Raw genomic sequence first — 17744 nt, 5'->3', positions numbered from 1 at the left:
GCATCAGGGTTTTTTTGGCACAATTTTCATCTTCAGCTCAGGAAACGAAGCCAGTTTGACCAGTTTTGACTTGTGATGGATTTTTTCACTCCTATTGATGTAATTAATGAAACATGATGTAATTTTGGCACTTTATTACTTGTTCTAGAAGATTCATTCACTAAAAAGTGAAAATTAAATGAATGAATCAGTTTCCTACCTTATAGAGGCAAGTTGTTTTGACTGCCTAGATTGTAGTGCTTTGTTTAGAATTGGTTGAAACAGCTCCTAGAATGATGAGCTCGACCCCTAGAGGCAAGGAAAGGGGGTTAGGATGGTCTATATGATGTAATTTCTCAATCATTTTCAGAGGTTGGAGAGGTTGGACTCTTTGGGGAAGAGGCTTTGAGACTTTATTGTACATTTTACTTCAGCATTTTGGCAAAGGAAAGACCAGGGTTTTGCAGCACTGTTTGGAATTCTTGTGGCTTTATGTCTTGATGGTGTGCTTCTTTCAGTACTTGTAAGTTTGTTATGTGTATCATTTTCCTTCTCTCATCTTCTGCAATTGAACAAATGAAGTGTTAAGGTAGAATTCATAATCTGTAATGCTCTGCCTTTAAGTTTGTTTGATCTCCTATATTTTCATCTATTTAAGGAGAACTCTTGAGGTTTTCTTGCTCTCCTTAGCTCCTCACCTGTCTGATCTATTCACCTCATTGCTTTTAAGGCATCAAATAATTGCCTACCTTGCTCCAATCAGACCTCTGCAGAAACTGTGTCTCATTCCCGCACCCAAAATTGCCTTTCCCTGTGATTCAACAAAAACCCTAAAAAAAATCACCTTTAAACCCTTGCACTTAATATCTAGCCTAAGATTAGTTACAATTTCAGTCATCTCGAGCCTCATTGATTATATTTTTCCGAGATTGACCCGAGAGAGCCCTCTCCTGTCCTCGTAGGGCTAGCTAAGATGCTGAGCATGGTTTGATGTTGCCTTGAGTTTTGCCTCCCTCAGCCTGGGGAAGATTCGAGCGTTAACAACTACTCTGGAAGATGAAGCCCGATCTTGGTATGAAAGTTTGCCACCTGCTTCCATCTATTGTCTAAAGGATTTTCATTCAATATTCTTTGAGAAGTATAAAGAATCTTATCCATCACTAAATTTAGTTCAGGATTGTTGCAAGCATGCTTATGGTTTTATTGAGAGCCTTGAAAAATACTATGAGGATGATAATTTTATGGACGAAGAAATCATGGAAGCATTGTATGAAAATCCATTTCAGCAGTCTACAAAACTCTTAGAGGAAACTTTGCAGCAGGATCAAAATCAGTAGGTTAAAGATTTCCACATGACTGAAAATGATGAAAAAGGAAGTCCTATTTCAGATCTGGTTGAAATAAAAGAGGATACGCAGGAAAATGATGTTCCAATCTCAGAAAATGATGATGATAAACCAGATCGAGAGACGGATTGTGATGAGGAAAAATATGTTGTTCTGGATCTCATAGAAGAGAATTGCATTATTGAGGCTACCTCAAATGAAAAAGACAGAGTTACAGGCCTAATTGTCCTCATCTCATCAGAACACAGCCTTCCTACCAAGGTAATTCAGTCAATTCATGAACAACAAGAGGATATCTTCGTTCAAGTAGGTGAAAAAGTTCCTTTGGATGAATCTTTAGTAGATGGTAAAAATGTCATTTGTGCGCTTCAAGAATCATATGAAGTTTCTCTTCTTATGATTAATGAATGTAATAAGGAACATGAAAACTTGGCTGTCATATCATATGAAAATGACCTACAGTACATTCACACCACAAAGATCAAAACATTTAGGATTCCCGCTCAGATTCTTCTTCATATGTTTCATGTGTTGAAATGTTTTTCCAAGAAGATATCTGCTCATCTACCTGTTCAGAGTTTTTTAAAGCCCAGAAGCATAATTTCACTAAAGTACATGATTAAGGAAGATCAAAATTTGAAGCAAAGGACACCTTGTTTCTTCAGCAGAAGGTGGCAATAGCAAATATTCATGTTTTTCATGATCCAATGGCAAATCTGTTGCATCCAGTAGTGAAGGTGATTGTTGCAGTATTTGGTGAGGAAGGAGATCATGGTCAATTAGCTTTTGGGATGCCCAGTTACAAGTATCTACTATTGACTTGGAAATTCGATCAGGAGAGTCAAGCAAGAAGGCATCTGCTTGATTGGTTACATTGGCATTTTGATATAGTTTGATCGCATATTGCCTTGTAAGAAACACGAGTGGCCAGGTACTGCCACCCAGCTTTAAGTTTTAAGTTCAGGTCTTAGTGTTTTTAAGTATAGTTTGTCGAGTCAGTTTTTCAGTCATTTCAGATTTACAATTGAGTCGGTTTGAGTCTAGTTTCAGTCAATAAATGAGTCAGAGTCTTGTGTGGTTTGTCGAAATAATGACTCCTAGCCCAATGGACGAAGGCACTGTCTGCTCACCCAAATATCTACAGTTCTTGGCACCTCCAAGGAGATGGAGCTGCCATCCTAATTGGAGCCAATGTTAGACTCAGTCTTGTCAGCCCTCTGTCAAAGTCAAATTCACCAAGGTTCATTTCTCATCATTTGCAGTCATCAAATGCCATTTTAGTCAACAAAGAGTCATTTAGCTCCTAGTTCTAGGGTTAGTTGACTTGGTCTTCAACCGTGTCCAACAATGTCAGCAGGGAGGTTCCTAATAAGTTTTCACTTCACAATTTTCATCACCAATAAAGCTGAGAATGTTTCTTCTTCAAAACCCTATTTTGAAGAAGAAATCGTTAAAATTGTTTGTTGTAATAAATATGTAATTTTTCAGTTCTATAGCTCTGCATGCACAGCCTCAACCCTCATTTTGCAATGTGGATTACACTCTTCAGAAAGCTTCATCAAATAATGTTGGATAATCCAAGCAGGAGCATAAAATTGCAAGTCATTTCTACAATGAATTTAATTGTAAGGAAGAGTCACCCAGGCATAGAACGAGAACAATTTGGTCAAATATTATTTTACAGAAGCTTGTCTGAAATTTTACGGAAGAAAGTTGGTGCAAATGTACAGTTGCAGGCAGTTCACATTTTGTTCCTCCTCTTAAATTGTCCAACGTTGTTTAAGCTCTTCTGTGGCTTCAAAGAAGATATTCAAATGCATTTCAACAATAGCAATATCAGCATGGGAATTTCAGGGATGGGAGGCACATGTGAAATGGTTTTGCAGGCTCTAACCACCTTGCCAAACTTCATGCTAAACATCCCTACAAGTAGACAAAGAGTCTCATTATAAAAAAAAATCAAAAATGAAAAAATCTAAAAACTGAGTTTGTATCAAAGTTGTCAAAGGGCCAAGTTTTTCAACGTAAACAATGGTTTTTGAAGAAACAAAGATTAAACCATGTCTATATAAGATATTTCTTAAAGCCATTCATTCATTTGCATCAAGAGTATTCAGAAAATCCAAGTGAAAGTCGAGTTTGAAGTCTGGAGGGACGGAAATGCGTTTTAGAAGGACAGTCTGGGCGACTTTGTCAGCATGTGGCGCACACACGAGGAGGCACGGCGCACTGGGAGCTCGGCCACAGTGCAAAAATACCACTGGCGTGGTGCACTCAGAGCACGCGGCGCATAAGCCTGTAACGTGAATTTTCTGCCAAATCTTCTCCGAGTTGGATTTCGCTTTCTATCTGTCTATTTGACAGTGTTGCTAGTGTTGAGCTGCAGTTAGAGACTGTATGGAGACAAGAAGATAGGTATAGTGTTCCCAGAATTTTTTTTGTTAACAAAATGGATCGACTTGGAGCAAACTTTTTCTGGACAAGAGACATGATAGTAACAAACCTAGCGGTAAAACCTCTTGTTCTGCAAATTCCCATTGGGGCGGAGGAACATTTTCAGGGACTTATTGATTTGGTGAAAATGAAGGCCGTGTTGTGGTCTGGAGAGGAATTGGGTGCGAAGTTTAGCTATGAGGATATTCTAGCTGGCCTTCTAGATTTAGCCACAGAATATAGGAATCAAATGATTGAAACCATAGTAGAACTTGACGATGATGCGATGAAGAAATATCTCGAGGGAGAGGAACTTGATGAGAAAACAATCAAGAGATTGATCAGAAAGGGCACCATATCTATCAGTTTTGTTCCCATTCCTTGTGGCTCGGCATTTAAGAACAAGGGTGTGCAACCTTTATTGGATGTTGTTGTGGATTATTTGCCTTCCCCTATTGACTTGCCACCAATAAAGGGAACAGATGTTGATGATCCAGAAGTAACCCTAGAAAGGCGTGCTAATGATGATGAACCATTTGCCAGACGTGCTTTTAAAATTATGACAGATCCCTTTGTAGGATCTCTTACATTTGTCTGAGTTTACTCTGGCGTCCTCATAGCTGGATCATATGTACTTAATTCCAACAAAGGGAAGAAAGAAAGAATTGGGCATTTATTACGAATGCATGCAATTAGTCGAGATGATGTCAAGATTGCTGTGACAGGGGATATAGTAGCACTTGCTGGTTTGAAAGATACAATAACAGGAGAGACTCTTTGTGATCCTGATAAGCCAGTTGTGCTGGAGAGAATGGACTTTCCTGAACCTGTTATTAAAGTCGCAATTGAACTGAAAACAAAAGCTGATGTGGACAAGATGTCTATGGGTCTTGTCAAGCTTGCTCAGGAAGATCCTTCTTTTCACTTCTCAAGAGATGAAGGGAGCAATCAAACTGTTATTGAAGGTATGGGGGAGTTGCATCTTGAAATCATTGTTGACCGTTTGAAGAGAGAATTCAAGGTCGAGGCTAATGTCGGTGCTCCTAAAAGTAAACTACAGAGAAAGCATCTCAAAGATTGCAGAGATCAAGAATGTGGCTATGTCTGAAATCGAGATCATTTTTGTCGAGATAGATGGTGTAAAGGTGTCTGAAACCATTACTTCGGTGCGAAATTATTTTGCTCAAGAGGTTCCAATCCACTCCGGTGCTACATCAAATGTTGTTTTTACTTTGATTGAGGGAAGTGAGTCTACCCTTCCTCCTATAATCAACGCTTTCGAGTATTACCAACGACTTCAATTAGATTACCCAACATATTCTCAAGATATTGACGCTCTTAACGCTATTGAAAGTAGAGTCGACATAAAAGATTGGATTTTTGCTGACCCTTGCTATTTGATATCGTGGAATGGACTTCACTGTGATAAAGCTCAGGGGAAATAAGAATTTCTGAAATATATTTGTCGGGAAGGGATCTAACAAGATCGGTGCATAGTGATTTTGCAAACTTGACTCGATTAGTTAATTTGTCTCTCAAACATAATCTCTTCACAGGACCAATGCCAAATTTGGCCAATCTATCCAATTTGGAGCGATTATATTTACAAAACAATAAAATGAAACGATACTTTCCAGAAACTGATCTTCCGGAAGTTATCTTAACGCAGGATTACATTGAAAAGCACCGATGTTACATGCAAGATGTCATCATACTAGCAAATGACAGTGATGTAATTGCCGAATGTTGAATGTAAAACGATTCATCTGCGTATTCATGATCCAAATTGAATGAAAGTGGCGTTATGTCTTAGGTGGCAGTCACTGCATACTTTGGCATTCGATCCAAAGAACATATGTGGCAGATTTGACCCAGACTTTTGCATTAAAATATTGGAGACCTTTTCCCTTCTGTAAAGTGGCAAACACATCTCTAGAAATTTGATGGCGGTGTACAAGAAAGAGTTCAAGGCAATGAGTGGTTATTTGACAGATTTAGGAGAGGCAATTTTGAAGCGAGTGGAGAATTTTATTCAAGCTATTGGGTCCTATGAGGATAAATATTTCAAAAGCGGTCTCGCCTACATCAGTGCCAGATGGAAAATGTCAAGCGCGAGAAGGCTCAAAAAAGGAATGGAGATAATATGGATCCCAAAATCAATTCTAAATTCTTAGTTCCAATGATGTCTTATCATAAAGCACATTTAGCTTCCGGTCCTCAACTATCACCATATCAGGTGGAGAAATCAAATAGTGGTCAGCTGGCTACTCAGACTATCCACCGGGCAGATCGCCTGGTCCATGCAACAAAGCTGACACGGGTTAGCAAGCAGCGCAGCAGTGTTGCTACAACCATTGTTAGAGCTCAAGAGGAGGTTGATGAAGAATTTGAAAGGGAGGAATAAAATGCAAAACCAACTTTCACTACTGTCCCAAACATCGCTAAAGAACTTCACCTATAAGAAAAGGATTGAAAGATATACATTGGGGATATTTGAAAATATGCGATTTTAGAGCCCTCAACTTTGCAAGGCCTCCATAGACAATGAAGAGAGAAAATCCCCAAAGGTAGTTCATGTATCCAAGTCAAGTGCCTATTCAATTAAATATTTTGATTTTTTTTATCATTGGTAGTGGAGTAGCTGGTCTTAGATATGCCCTTGAAGTTGCAAAACATAGGTCTGTGGCAGTCATCACAAAAGCTGAACCACATGAGAGTAATACAAATTATGCACAAGGTGGTGTTAGTGTAGTTTTTTCTCCTTCAAGTTCTGTTGAGAACCACATTCGGGATACTATTGTTGTTGGTGCATACTTATGTGATAAAGAGATTGTAAAGGTGGTATGCACAGAAGGCCCAGATAGAGTTAAAGAGTTGATCACCATGGGTGCATACTTTGATCATGGTGAAGATGGTAGCTTACATCTTGCTAGATAGGGGGGGCATTCTCATCACCGTATTGTTCGTGCAGCAGATATGACAAGAAGAGAGATTGAGCGAGCTATGTTGAAGGCTGTTGTTAATAACCCCCAACATCACCACGTTTGAGCATCACGTTGCCATATACTTGCTTACATTTGAGGATGGATCAAATATTTATTGTCACGGTGTGGACACATTGAACACCGGCACTAATGAGGTGGTCCGCTTCATTTCAAGGGTAACTTTACTTGCATCTGGTGGGGCTGGACATATTTATCCTACTACCACAAATCCTCGTGTTGCAACTGGTGATGGTATTTCGATGGCACATAGAGCATTTGCAGTTATTTCAAATATGGAGTTTGTACAATTTCATCCAACTGCATTAGTTGATGAAGGTCTACCAATTAAACCTCATACACGAGAAAATGCATTTTTAATAAGTGAAGCTATTTGTGGGGCTGGTGGTATTCTTTACAATCAAGCTATGGAAAGGTTCATGCCACAGTATGATTCCAGAGGAGAACTTGCACCTAGAGATGTGGTGGCACGCAGTATTGACGATCAATTAAAGAAACATAATGAGAGATATGTTCTATTGGATATAAGTCACAAAGCCAAGGAGGAAACATTGTATCATTTCCCAAATATTGCTGCTGAGTGTTCGAAGTATGGCCTTGACATAACAGAAAGTCCTATACCTGTAGTATCGGCTGCACATTATATGTGTGGTGGGGTTCAAGCTAAACTTCACGGAGAGACACCTATAATGGGTCTATATGTAGTTGGTGAAGTTGCCTGTACAGGACTTCATGGTGCCAATAGGCCTGCAAGCAACTCATTACTTGAAAGCACTTGTGTTTACACAGAAAGCGTTGAACACATTAGTATTATTGTAAGCAGTGCATAAAGGAGAAGGCCTTGAGCCTTGACTGACACAAAAGGTGAAAAAGTCGAGAACCAAGCGGTGAAAAAGGCACATGGAAGGCAAAAAGACAGAAACCGAAAAGCCAAAATCTAAATCAGAGGCATCCACCATGGCAGAGAAACAAGATTCGATTTCCTATTCTTCACTTTAGTTATGATTTGTAGCTACAGTTGTCGCCTTTTTATTGGTCATCAAAGAGTTTCAAGTGGAATAATGAAACATTGTTCTGTCTATAGAACAGATGGACGGTTCATTTCATATCCTCAGGATTTTAGTTGTAACAGCTCTCCATTTGGATCGATTTGTTTTCTCATAGTGGAGCTTATTTATTGCATAAAAAATCTTTTGTAAAAGGTTCTGAGTTCTGGGAAACGGTGGAGGAATAACTCAGTGTGTGGCTGTACAGATTGACAGAGAAATAATTAAATGGTGCAGCTATGATTTATAAGATTCTTGTGGTATGAGTTTTGGCATGTGTTTTTCTCTCTGTTTCATATGTGTCCTGTGATGTCTTGCATTTCATCCATAATCATTTTCATCTGAATGCTTTTAAGTGAGAAAGGTAGAATTCAGTCATTGCTCTGCCTTGAGGAAGTGTTCAGTCTTTATGTGTTTCTTCTACCTAGAAAGGATTCATACATTAATGCCCTTTTCATCTTTCTTAAACAATCTTTTCACTCCATTTAGTTTCAATTCGATTGCTAAAATCTCAATCAAATATCCCTCATTCAAATTTATTTATTAGCCTAAAATCAGTTCCTATTTTAAGTCATCTCGCACCCTATTGCTCAATTAATCGAGATTGACTGGAGAGAGCCCTCTCCTGTCCTCGTAGGGCTAGCTACGAGGCTGAGCTTGGTTTGATGTTGCCTCAAATTTTGTCTTCTTTCAGCCTGAGGCAGATTCGAGTGCTAACAAGCTGGTGAGACTAGATTCAATTTTTAATTCACAATTTTAATTCAAGGACAAATTAAAATTGGAATATTCTGGATTCTATTTTTATCATTTCTTGTTGCTATTTTCAACACTCCCTCTCAACAAGAAAGGAATTCAACTCGATCTTGATCATGAACCTTTGGAATGTTATGCATGCAACACTTCTCTCTAGTGTTGTTGCTACAACAACTCCAGAAACAAAAAAAAGCATCCAACTTGAATCAGTATGATGCATCTGCCATCAAATTCTTCGACTGCTATTTCCTTTGTCAACTAAAAACTTTGCGCTTCTACTGACTCTGCCTTTTTTCACTATAGTCAATCCTTCTCTACACTCTTCAGTATCTGATTTCTCTAGCCTCTGTCACTTTGATCTCTGACTGCATCAATCCCACTGATTCCTCCTGCTATTATGTACTTTGGGCTCTGGTAGCAAGGTACGATCCTTGAGATAAAACCTCTTAAGGGATCCTGCCCAATTTCAACCTTCTTGGGACTATCACTTCACATTGCCCCACCTCACACTTGGAGGTATGGCTGCATGTGATCCCTTTGCCCACTTCTCAAATTGTGGCTCCTCCACAATTGTCTGAGACTTCTTCTGGGACTGCATGTTGAGAGGTAATTTACTCTCCTTCTCAACCACCAAGTCTCTAACATTTTCCTTTCTCCTCAAGGATTTGCATGCATCTTGAACCTCAAGAGCATATAGGTTCTTAACTTGTGAACCAATCTGTTTCACCTGTCCGATGTTGATGCGTCTAAGGAACGTCTTTCCTTTACTGAAGACAACATCATAGCCTTTGTCCTCCAATATCACGACCGATACCAAGTTCTTCTTCAGTCCAGGCACATACTTCACATTTGTCAATGTGATAGGAGCTCTATGCTCCCTCTGAAAAGAAACTGTGCCCACTCCTGAAACACTATATCTTTCATTGTCACCCATCTCTATGCACATCTTGAGGTCTTTCTCCTCCAAGGTACTGAATAAACTTTTATCATCAGTCATGTGGAGTGAGGCTCCACTATCAAGATATCAGACACAACCCATCATCGATGAAAACCTGGATGCGATGAGGGTAAAGTCCATTTCAAGTTGAGAGGCTAATGCCTCACCTTCTGATCCTTCCGATGAGCCCTTCTTGGACTTCTTCGATGGGAAATTAGTCACATAATGTCCCATCTCGTGACAATTAAAACATCACACTTTAGATATGTCACCCTTCTTCCCTCCATGAGAAGAATTCGTTTTGGAATGGGAATCCTTTCCCTTCCCTTTCCTTGCCTTACTTGCTAAGGCCATATTTTCTTCATCATCATCCTTGGATGAAGAACCATCTCGAGTGCTCCTCCTGATTTCCTCCTGCATCAGATCCGACCACAGTCGTTCCCAATCTGAATGTTTCTCCGTTCCATTCATAGAGTCCTGGTAGCTATTCCAGCTCTTTGGAAGGCCAAGGAGAGTGAGACTCACCATATCATCATCGGCAGTAGTTATTCCCACACTACTAAGCTCATCTTTGCAAGTGCTGAGCTTGTTTAGATATGTGGAAATAGTATCGCCGTTCTCCATATTGATTCTTTGAAGCTTATCCTTGAGCACCAATTTCCTCTGGTCGCTACTGTTCTGGTAGAAGTCCTTCAATTTCTTCCACGTTGAATATGGAGTATCCTTCCAATGGAGACTCGAGATAATATGGTCCCAAACTCCCTCAAGGATGATCTAACTCGCCCTCGCCACACACTTCTTCCACTCAGCCAACTCTTGTGCATTAGTTGAACCTGGCTTTGGGATTTCTTGATCAATGAAATCCTTCAAGTCGTTGTCTTCTAATACAACCTCCATTATATCTTTCCATGCTATGTAATTCAAGCTGCCTTCCAAGGCATACTCGAGTCTCAAGCCATAGAATTCCATTGGCCAACCTTGAAGTATGATATGAATTCGATTTGCACCTGCAACCCCAAACTTCAAACTTCAAATTCTCTTCTCCATATACTGTTCATAACTTCAATAAACTAGGCTCCGATACCGTGTAGAAATTCTACAAATTCTCTACAAATCTCACTCTGAGACCATATAGAAAATCTTACTATAGATTAACCAGATAACGCAATATACTAAAGCAAAATACTATAATCTACTTCTACTATCAAACTTGTGGACGCTTAAAGATTGAGAAAGATCAAGCTGAACACATATAATCAGAAGAAGAAGAATCAATGCACATGGAACACAGAAAATACTCAGGGGAAAGCCTCAGCTAAAAACCCCACTATCTGTATTATCATACAAGGTGGAAATAAATTATAATCATACAAATCCTTAGCTCTCGTAGCTAGCCAACTCTCAGAACAATCCTCCTGGATGCTCACAGGAAATCAAAGCTTTTCACAAGCCTTCTCCTCTACCCTCCAAGCTCATATTTCCTTGCGTAGTTTCTCCTGGGTTATCCTCCTGTAACCAAATGGAACACTGATCTCACACACTACTCTAACACACTGTCAGAACTGCGCAATCCTCAAGGAATGATTCCTTGACTGCATGCATGAGTTTTCTTTATAAGAGAAAACATGCAACTGATAGTACATTGTCCTTGACATTTAGTTCAACTGGGTCTTTCTCAGAATAGGCATGCATGAGTTACTGATGAGGGAATCTTCAGTTATCTGGAGTACACTTGTTGACTGCATGCATGCATCAACTGACTGATAAATCACAATTAGTTCCTCAAATAGTTTGGAACTAATTTAACTGGACTTAACTCAGTAAACTGAGCTAACTAATTAAAACTCAAATATAACTCAATCTTATCTCCTTAATTAAGGGATAATATCCTTACTTTAAGGGATAACTGTTGCATGACTTTAAAAAGACTTATAACTTGAATTTATCCCACTAATTAATCCATAATGAATTAATTAATTATTTCCAAGTAGCTGGTGAGACTAAATTCGAATTTTAATTCACAATTTTAATTAAAGGACAAATTAAAATCGAAATATTTTGGATTCTATTTTTATCATTTCTTGTTGCTATTTTCAACACATGATACATCATTTCAAGCTTCATAGGCCATCTCCCTCTTACTTAGATCATCAAAGGCTCTTCACCTATCAATAGTAGACCATCAAGTTATAAAACCAAAACCATAGTCAAAGTCGAAGCCATACCTTGGAACTCATCATCCCAACTTCATCAAATGACTGTCCACTATGAGATATCTGAATTGGGGAGAAACAATATCTATAGGAATAATTCCTTACAAAGCCAACATAATTAGCCTTATATAAATCAATGTTGTACCATCACATCAACAAAGTCAACTTATCAAATCTTAGAAGTCAGATCACAATAATTATCAAAGTCATCAACATCACAGTGTCAATTCCTTCAACCAGGAGATAGGTAGAGCACATATCAAATCTTTACTTCATTTATTATTATGCCAACAAGATGTGATCAACCATGTAATGCCATTCCAAACTTCATCAATTCAATCTCATAATCATAACATTAGTCATTTTGTCACTAGGTGCAAATGCATACACCAAGGATGAGTCATGCAAGTTCCATTTTCATGCTGAATCCCAACTATCATTACCTCAACTATTGTTCTAGGAATGAGGAGGCCAATACAGAATCATTTTTCCAAATAATCACATAAGTCATTATGCCTACATAGCATAGACATCAAGGCAAATCAACAATAATATTTTCGATCATTAAACATTAGGTCAAGTCCAAATTTGTTATCATAGAGAGATATATAGTCAAAGCATATCTCAATCATCAATTCAAATTTATTGTCAAGCATCATGAAAAAACATTGTTCATCTATATCAATAAGCCAAATCATGCCAACCTCTTGTAGCACAAACATAGTGACATATCTATATGTATGTCTTGGTCACCTATAAACACGAGTTCAGTATCCATGTTCATGTTATGGAAAATATTCAATATTTTACTGCTTGCAGATCTTGCTATCTGCAACACATCTGTGGATTTGACATCTTCCAAGTGAACATCCGATGCACAATACTTCATTTTAATTTTATCATCAATTTAACCCAACAACTTAAGGAATCAGATTACAGAGGCATAATTTGCCAGAAACATCTTGATTCAAAGTTCAAACAGCTTCATAAATATTCAGATGATGGTCAACTATAGTCAAACCTATGGAAGCTCCCTTCAGGTTAACATGGGAGAATATTTAGCTGCCCAGATTCTCTCTAGGACTTAGTGTTGAAGGAAATGTAACTAGGTTTGGTCTTCATAGATGTATTTTTGATATCTGTATTTATTCAAGAAAATAAATATTATTTTTATAATATATGTCAATGAGTTTCTTTCTCATTGAAATAGGTCTAGCACTAGTTAAAGTGCTATTGGTGAGTCAAATAGTCAAAAGAAAATGTTGAAGACCTTAAGGTCATGTTGCACCATGTATATGTTTGTATAGAAGTCAAAGGATACTCCTCCAAGCAAAGTCAAGTCTCCTCCTAGCAAAGACACCATCAAAAGAAGCAATGGCACCATTACAAGCACTTATCGCAACAAAGAAAGTCAAGTCGGCCTCAAAGAAGAAAGTTAGACTAAAGGAGGGAAAACCCTCTATATATAGAGGTTTTCCACTCCTCTAAATATAGTGAAGATGATATATGAAATTAGCAAGCAAGTGCAGTCAAATAAAAGGTGGAAAATTCAAGTTTAAGGGAGCTTCTAGAGCAACGAAGAAGGAAGAAATATATCTTAAGTATAAAGGATTGTTTTAGGGTGAATTATAGCCACATGTGCGAGGAATAGAAGGGATGATTGTGCTCACTACAAAAAAAACATTAAAGTTTCTCATCTATCATCGTTTGGGCTACAAACTAGGCCTACTAGGCCTCCTATACAAGCGAAGAAGGAAAGACATCAAACGAAGGAAAAAGAACCATAGAACATCAACAAGAACTCTAACACCTGCGAGTATTAGGGTTGTAGTGCTGTCACACTAAGAAGGGACTCAGTTGATCAAGAGAAGGAAGGAGTATTATTAGTTAAAGGAGATCACTATAGAGAAGTATCTCTTCCAGAAAGACTACTAATAGTGTAAGGAAGAACGAAGTGCCAGGAGGAGGACGAAATGTCGGGGAACAAAGTGCCAGAAGAAGGTGGACAAAGTGCTAGGAAGACATAGTGCAGAGAAAAGGAAGGACTTGACTTGTGCTTGGAGGATCTTCTAGTCAAGGGTCTAGGGTTTGGCATTGATCAAGAAAGAAGCTTCAATAAGAAAAAACTTACAGAAGGGCTTTCCTCTCAAGAGAAGAGAGGTTTTGGCCCTGGAAGAGAGCCAAAATATTGTGTTATTGTTTTTATGTTTTGATAACAGTTTGATGAAGCACACACACATGCATTAATAAGAAAATAAGAAGATTAATCTAACAAAGAAAAATTGTAAAAATACTTCACAAATTGTTATCTTGTCATGAAGAATCACTCTACACCTAATTTCCCTAGATTATTTAAAATGCTATCAGAGCTAAGGTGACAAATCAAGGAAATGGAAACTCAAGAACACTCATCAAGGAAAGACATATACAAGGTTGAAGCATCAGGTCAAATCTACTCAAGGAAAATAATGCCTACCGTCTATCATTCATCAAGTAAGACTACATAGCAAGAAGAATATCCTTACACAAAGGCACCTACAAAGAAGAGAATATATAAAAGGGACCTACATCATCTACAAGTTACCAAGAAAATATCTTCATCAAGCAAGTCCACTTGGAGAAGGAAACTTGAAGAACATCAAGATTGAAGGAAGGAAAGCCATCAAGTCTTCAAGGAGGAAGCAAATCCATTACATCTAAAAGTCTATCAAGTAAGTATATGTCCCCTTATGAATATACAACCATGTCTTTTTGCAAGGAAAGAAACAAATTGGTAGGTACCAATAACTTTCTTGCATGGAAGAAGGGGACTCATTTACTTCTCAAGGAGAATGAACTCATAGAACATGTCAACGAGAATATCAATATCCATGCTAAGGAACAAACTCAAGCCTTAGCCATGTAAAACAAGGATGAGAAAAGAGATCAAAGGATTCTAATAGGATCTATCAAGGACTCTCTCATTCCTTATGTCTCCAAATTTGAAACATCAAAAGAAATTTATGATAATCTAGTAGATCTATTCTCGATATCCACAACGAGAGAAGTGATATCTCTAAGAAATTAATTATACAAGATGAAGATATCCAAGGAAGGAATAACTCCCTATTTCATGAATATCTCTAATATGAGGGATCAACTTCAAGAGCTTGGGGAAGTCATATATGGCAGAGAAATGAAAATTATAGTACTCAATGCTCTACCTGAGGATTGGGGCAACTTCAAATCAAGCATATATGCCAAGAAGGAAACAACCACACTCAGTGAAATTTGGTCTCTATGCAAGACAAAGGAAACCAAACTTAAAGAAAAGGAAGATGTGGGATCAAAGAAGCAAGCATTTTCTACCATGGCCAAGAGAAAGGGTAAAATTGGAAAATTTGGTCCATGAAGAACAAACAACAAAGACATGTCCAAAATCCAATGCTATTGATGCCAAGAATATGAACACTACAAAAGGAATTGCCCTAAGATTAAGAAGGACAACAACAACAAAAGAAAGAGGGAAGAAGATCACACGACTCAAGAGGTGAAAGAAGAAGAAAATAAGAAAAAGAAGGAATAACCTCTGGATCTCTACTATGATAAGTCAAACACTTTACTTCAAGTCTTCTTTCAAGGTTTTGAGTAGAATAGGAGCATGTAGAAATTGCATGGCTAGAAACATATTCTAGAATCTAGAAGTATGTACATAGAGTTCTAGATACTCATGTAGACTCTAGTATTTATAATGAGAAAAAATTCATGGTTAGAAATATCTTCTAGAATATATGAGTGTGGTAGATATAACTCAAGATATTCATGTAAAAGGAGCATACCTAGTATAGGACCTCATCCATGATGAAATAAAATTGATCATGATTAAGAATCTTAGAAAACTATTACACAATATTTTGTCACGCCTCCTGCAATTCCTTGTGTCATACCCAAAAGTGCCCGAAACTTGGCAATCATGCAGTGTACCCACCCTGATATGCAGCTCAGATCCTCCATGAAACACTGATGGAAACATTCCTTGAGCCTTCCCTGAAAAAGTGAACTCTAAAACCCTAATTTTAGGATCAGCACGACCCTGACAATGGAAACTCGTGTTGATCACTAGTCGCACTATACTAGCCTGGCAATGCTAGCATTATTTTTTCTTGGATACCCATGTTGATTCCTAAAAGGCAAGTTTTCCCAAAGAGGAAAAGAAGCTTCGTGATCTAGAGGCTTCCAAAATGATGAGATGGAGGTTGTTCAGTGTGGATGTGGTTGAATTCTCCCAATATTTCCCTTTGATCTTAACCCTATGAGATACTTCCTTGAGATGAGGGCCCTCTCCTATCTTTGAGAGATCCTAACTCCCTTTCCCTACCTATATATTCATCCTCTCCCATTCCCGAATGGTTGGTCTTTGGATATTTTCACCCTTATGTTGAGATAGTGCCTACATGCTACTCATTTGGCTTGGAGAAGGAGTGCTTGGATAGCTTGAGATTGGACTTGGATATTCACTCAAGGAGAGCTTATTGACATCAAGGCTTGGTTATATGCTTCCTCCTTTATTTCATTAAAATATAAAACTATTGGTTCACTTTCCATAAATGTTTGTGTTAATGCTTCATTTAACTTAATGCTCCTTGATATGTCAAGTGGATTACTTTCGATTATGCTTGTTGTATGTGTATGATTTGTTGTGTCTTCGATCTCTTGTGCAGATATTCAAACACTGTGAACAGTAGAGCTTAGACTGAGGCACAAGTGATTTGAGGTCTTTAACAAAGGAGTACATTATAGCATGAAAACGAGTTAGACCATATTCCTCTTCTCTCACTTCGATTGAAATTTAGGAAAGTGTCCTTTTAGATTTTCATGTAGGTTGCTAGTCCCACTCATTGGGCTAGAAGGATCATCTCTGTCTGCAGAGAGGATTTGCCTAGAAAACAAATGGTGACTCCACTAGGGTTGTTATAACCCTTTCCATCCATTTCTTCAATCAAATTCTCTGATGAGATTGACCAACTGTTAATATCTTGAATTGTGTCTATCATTGTAGCTATTTAGCCTACTCTGATCTTGAAGATTTTTTTTTCCCTTAGTTTTCTCGCCCAACGTGTTTTATGCTCCAATAGAAGCACTGTCAGCACTGGTTCTTTAATTACAGTTGCGTTGATCTGCCTTGCATCGCCCTTTTGCCTTTAATAGGTACGTGGATCCTAGAGGATAGAAGAAATTAGGGTTTCTTATTGTTTTAAGTTTTGACCTCTATCAGTGATTTTCCAGTGTGAATGCAATGTATTTGTCTTGATTGATATGCTTGTACAATAGAAATTGTGTCTTGTCTTTGTTAGTGTGTGTTTGATGCTTAATTTCCTTCTAGGGTTTCTAGGGTCTCTAGGTCACCCTCTACTCATTGCTTGGTCTGCTTTTCTGATATTGATTGCTTCCATTCAGGAGTCTTCCTACAGTCAGGACATCTTTTTCAAGTTGCTTTCAGTTTTTGATCGTAAAGTTATTTTCATTAGTATTGAGTCATTTTGATGCTTTGAAGATTACTTTTGCTCCATTGTCAAGCATAGATTACAGTTGCATGCTTTGGAAGGACTGAAAGTGAATGCTTGTTTTATTTCTTTGTTTCGAAAAGAAAAGTGAACGATTTCCTCATTTAAGTATTTTTGAAACAATTTTCATTCGAAACCATAAGTGAATGAAAGTTTCATTTTGGTTGTTTTGGATTGCATTTTCTCTTTTTCTCATTGCATTAATTTTCATTGTTGAATCAAAGTGAAAGCAAAAAGATAAAATTAGTGCATCTTAGTGAAATAAAAGTGATTTTTGTTTCTCTTAGGATTGCATCTTGGTATTGAATTTGTTTTTGAAAGTGAAAGATTAGATCTCGTTTTTGAATTTTTCATTGGAAAGATAAAGAGTTGTGTTTTGATGCATTTTTCTTGATTGATGCATTATTTGGTTGTCTCTCTTCCTTCATTATTTTAGCCTTCATCGAATGAAAAGGTTTCAATTTTATCATTTAGTTGCATCATAGGTACAGG

The 17744-nt window shown here is 37.9% G+C and overlaps 2 pseudogenes; both read left to right on the top strand.

Moving 5' to 3' along the window:
- Window positions 1-3485: 3485 nt before the first annotated feature.
- Window positions 3486-5203, top strand: LOC149251913 (elongation factor G, chloroplastic pseudogene; annotated as a pseudogene).
- A 650-nt stretch (window positions 5204-5853) lies between these two features.
- LOC149251912 (L-aspartate oxidase 2-a, chloroplastic pseudogene) lies at window positions 5854-7579 on the top strand (annotated as a pseudogene).
- Window positions 7580-17744: the final 10165 nt, after the last annotated feature.

Source organism: Pinus tabuliformis, chromosome 7 (assembly GCF_031772625.1).
Source record: "Pinus tabuliformis cultivar Carrire ecotype Pingquan chromosome 7, CPIR1, whole genome shotgun sequence".
NCBI lineage: Eukaryota > Viridiplantae > Streptophyta > Pinopsida > Pinales > Pinaceae > Pinus > Pinus tabuliformis.
This window is presented reverse-complemented; position numbering and strand designations above follow the sequence as displayed.